The sequence below is a fragment of the Mastomys coucha genome, unplaced genomic scaffold, assembly GCF_008632895.1.
Source record: "Mastomys coucha isolate ucsf_1 unplaced genomic scaffold, UCSF_Mcou_1 pScaffold15, whole genome shotgun sequence".
NCBI classification, from domain to species: Eukaryota; Metazoa; Chordata; class Mammalia; order Rodentia; family Muridae; genus Mastomys; species Mastomys coucha.
Genome location: NW_022196897.1, coordinates 87,611,036 through 87,616,016, shown reverse-complemented (window position 1 = coordinate 87,616,016; position 4,981 = coordinate 87,611,036).

Genomic DNA, 4,981 nt, shown 5'->3' with positions numbered 1-4,981 from the left:
GAGTTGGATGGGTGTGGTAATCTGCTAGCGCTTCTGGCATTTTAGAGCAGACAATAGCAATCTTTAACATCTTATTTATAATGGTGGGAGAAAAAAAAAGCAAAGCAGGTGAGGGGCCCAGATGTTCAAATGGACACAGAGCACACTGCTGCCATCTGGCTCTGCCTTTCTCAGCAGTGAACATTTGAAAGCCTTGATTTCTCTTGACTAATTAAACTCGATTGGAGTTGTAGAATTTTGGCTTTGTTTTTTTGTCTTCTTCTATCTTTCAACTACTGGGGTTTACATTCTGATGCTGCCAGTTAGTAAGAAGGCTGCATACAAAACAGCCAGAATGGGAACCTTTCAGTATGAGAGCAGAGAAGTGCAGGAGAAACCATCCTTCCATGTGGTTTACCCCCAGCCAAGCATAGTTCAAATCAACCTTCCCCATCTCTTGATACCCATCCAACATCATAGAGCTTCCCATCCAGAATATATAGCAAGCCAGGATCAAAAAAAAAAAAATGTTATCTTCTTTTGCTACAACAAACTCTTTTCTTCCTATTGAATGCTTTGTTACATTTAGATTTTAACAAAAGAGAAACCCTCACGGTTGAGTTGTCTCCCTTTATTACAAAGAGATGTTACCCGCTTACTTTAATGCATTCCAGTGTTACAGATGGAAAGAGCAGAAAGAAGGCATTTGGATTTGAGTGTTAAAGGCTGTCAGTGGCACTTCCTATAAGCCTTGCCAAGTTCGAGGCTGTCTCCAAGAATACAGGCTACAGGAAAATGTCAATTAGTCAAAATGTCCTAGGGAATGGGAGATTCCAGGTTATCTTAGAGCTAACCAGAAAATCCTTTTCCCACCAAGCCTTGATACTGGAAAGCGTGGTGAAAAGAATGTGTTGAGTTTCCTGACTTCAGAAGCACAGCTTACCCTAAATTGTAATCGAAAGCATTTCTGATAGCAGCAGGTCAGTCAGGCTGGACCCCAATTCCTATTGTCCAGAGAAAAAGAAAGCAAAACACAATAGGAATCAGGTAGAATTCATATTTGGCCCTACGACCCTTCTCAAGCTTTTGAAATGAGCCTTTTCCTCTCCCTATTTTGTTCCTTTCTCCTTGTATATAGAGGAGGAAAAGAACTTTGCCAGATTGGGTGTTTTCTTATATAAATTCCAGTTAAGTCAAGATTTTAAGCCAGACAAAGTGGGGTAATCATGTAATTCCAGTTAATTAAGATGCTGAGGCAGAAGGTCATGAATTAAGACCAACCTGAGCTATATAGTAAGATTTCATTTAGTGTATCTAATATTTTCATTAAGTTGTTATATATACCAAACCAACAACATATGTTTGTGGAATCCATCCTTCTCCGTCCGGTCTTCCATCAATTGTCTGAAGACCTAGAGAAGTCAATCCATCCCTCAGCAGCAAGTTCCTTCTCCTTCAAGGCCAGAGTGCAGATGGACAAATCAATACCTCCTTCTCTCTTTCTCTCTCCCCCTCTGTGTGTGATTAGACACCACAATCAAGGCAACTTACAGAAGCGAGAGTTTGTTTTAGCTTACAGTTCCAGAGAGGTGCAGAATCCATTGTGCCAGGGAGGTCTGGCAGCAACGAGCAGTCTTGACAGCAGGAGAAAGAAGCACCTTCCGCCACACACGCAAAGCAGAAAGCACCTGGACATGGGGAGGCTATGAACTCTCAAGGCCGATCCATCCCAGTGAAGGGCTTCCTCCAACAAGAGCACACCATCTCAGAACTTCCCTCAAACAGCACCATCAACTGGGAGCCAAGTATTCAATTATGGGAGCCTACGGGAGACATTCTCATTCAAACAAGCATCATAGTGTGGGGGGGGGGGGGCGTGGTCAAATATCAAGTGACCTGCTTGCTTATGGGCAGGATATCACTTTCTGCCTTATTCTTTTGGGATAAGGCCTCCTGCTGGACTGGAAACTAAGATGGAGGTTAGCAAGTCCTAATGACAGGATTCCTGCCATACCCTTTAGGGCTGGCGTTACAGTCAGGCACGGCCAAACTTGTCTTCTTGCAGGAGTTCTGGGAATCCAAACTCAGGTCCTCATGCTTTCTTAGTGCATGCCCTTCCCTGAGCCTCCTCCATATCCTGAAGTTTGGTAATTTCTTCCTAAACCCTTGACATAGTCTAGACTGGGCTTCCCAACCTTGACAATGACTCTTTGGGTCAGTTATCTTAACACCATGCTGTAGGAAGCTGTTTTGAACCCGGATGGACATGAGCAACATTTCTGCCTCCTACCCACTAGATGCCAGCATCACTCCCCATCACTTCAAACAAAACAATCCAGATGTTATTAAATGTCCCCTGATGGGCAAAATTGCTCTCCATCGAGAATTACTAGTCTAGACACAGGTGTCCCTTCTCTTCCTGTTGTCAAGTCTATGAGTTCTCTTGACCTTGACTGGTAACTTCATAAAATGTTTCCAGAGCTGTTTCTTTAGAGAACCACAGTAATTCTCAGATGAAAGTCCAATTTTGACTTGAGTAGTATACAGAGGTCCCATGAAAACAAGACCAGGGGCTCGGCTTTGTTTGAAGAAGAAAGCAAACCTACTTTCTGCACTTGTTCTGATCTGAGTTATAAGAACTGAAATTTCAGTCTTCTAAAGTCTCCTGTGGTACTGTCTCTCAAGCTGACTTCTGGGTCTTTCTAGGGAGCATTCACCCACAATGTGGCTTCCTCCCCTTGCTCTGCTGGTTTCCCCCCTGGTGTTGTCTCAGACTTTTAATCTTCATGCTAAGGGGCAGGGATGTGCAAACAGGTGAATGCCTAGAGTGGAGGATGTGCTCAGGCAGCCCCGCTCAATCAGGGAGAAGTGGGAGACAGTCTCAAAAACAAACAAATAAACAGGATAAAGCATGATTAAGGAAGATATGGGAGGGTGACCACTGGCAGCTATACTCTAACCTACATGTGCAGGCAGACTTAACAGTTTCAGAGTGTGAGTCCATGTCTACCATGTCAGGAAGCATGGCAGCAGCAGGCAGGCAGGCATGGTATTGACACAGGAGGAAGCAGAGACAGAATGGGAGGGGGATGGAAAGGGAGAGGAAGACGGAGAGGGAGAGGGAAAGGGAGCAAGCTACTAACTAGGAATGCCATGGGCTTTAGAAGCCTCAATACCAGCTACCAGTGACATTTCTCCAACAAGGCCACATCTTCTAGTCCTTCTATCAATTGGGAACCAAACATTCAAATATATGAGTCTATGGGGTGGTGGTGGTAGGAAACATTATCATTTTGAACCATCACACCCAAACACATGTTTTCTTTTAATCATAGGCAGTATGACTATAAATATGTAGCCATCCATTGTTATTCAGGCCGGATAGACCCCCCCCCAAGATATGTGTTTATCAGTGTGTCTGCTCATATAAGTGAGCACACAAGAGGCCATCAGAGGCCACAAGAGGGGTTTCAGATCCCCTGGAGCTGGAATGGTGATGAGCTGTTCTACAGGGGTGCTAGGAAGTAAATATTGGTCTTCTGGAAGAGCATCAAAGTGCTCTTAACTGCTGTAGTAGCATTCGCTATAGCCTATGGGCCTCCTCATTTATAGTATTTATGCTCGTTAGACTACCTTATACTGTCTTAAGTTGGCTTACAACACCGAATGCAATATAAAAGCTGTGTATTTATACCACATAGCTTAGTGAGTAATGAAAAGTTAAAAAAACAAAGTCTATATATGCTCAGTACAAAAGCAACCACCAGAAACCTGATTATATTTTCTATGTAGAGTTTGTTGAATGCATAGATATGGAGACCGTGGCTGAGGGGACCCAACTGCTCTCTGTAGGTAAACTGTCCTGCACCATGGGGCTATGGTGATCCAGTTCTTCTGTATTCTGTGTGTCATGCTGCAGTGAACTGTCTTTAAATATAAATATTTGCACACATGTCTGAGCAGGACTTCCAGTTAAAATTTGAGGAGAGAAGTACAAGGTCAAAGGGTATGAATTTCTAAGGCTCAATACACACTGCCAAATCACCCTAGGAAGGTTGTTTCCATTTTCAGTCTTTATTGGCAATTCTTCTGAAGGGTTTCTATCTTGTTTTGTCAGCCTTCAGGCCAGTGGAGACATTTCCCATAGGACCTTCCTCAGATATGTCAATGTAATCAGATCTGCTGTGAGATATCTGTCAACAGCCTTCTTGGGCCTATCTAGGACCATCTGTCAATGGCAACTCTAATATATTTTGAGAAGATGTTCACGTAGATGCCAAAAGTTACCCTTGCAATTGAATTAGGTTTTTAATCAGTTAGGTTGCAAAATTGAACTGTGTTAATGACATGTGACATTCTTAGTACAATCTCCAGAGACTCATGTAGGAACACATCCTTGTACAGTTAAGGTCAGATTGCAGGAGAGGACAGGTGGATTTCCTTTCATGTGAATTCTCTGGTGCTCGCCCCATTCCAAACACAATGCAAGCAGCAGCAAGACTTACTTGCCAGGTCTTAGCTCTAGGGGACTGGGGAGAAAAACAAGAAAAACACAGCACTTAAATTCAGGGCTGATGACCTAAATGCAATGAGTGGTGTAGTCTGACCACCACACACATGACTGGCACCTTGCAGTAGATTTTAATTCTACACTAGGAAATGGTCTTTGACCCAAACAAATAAATATGGCCATTTATGTATTCTAGGGATGTGGAAAGGGCTCACTTTCTCCTCCTACTTGAAAAGGTTCAAGAAATTAAAAGGCACAGTATGGTTATAAGTTCTAAAGTAGTTCTTTTAAACTGACTTTTAAAAGCCTGAAAGGTAATTTGGGTTATTTGGGATGTGTCATATTTTAAATGCCAGTAATTGCTCAGTTTTAACCCCTTTCCAAATTCTCTCTGGTCATTTCCTGTGCCTAAAGAATTAAGGAGCTCAAATTAGTCTTTAATTTCCAAGAAGCTGGAAACATCTTTTTTTTTTTTTTTTTTTTTTTTTTTTT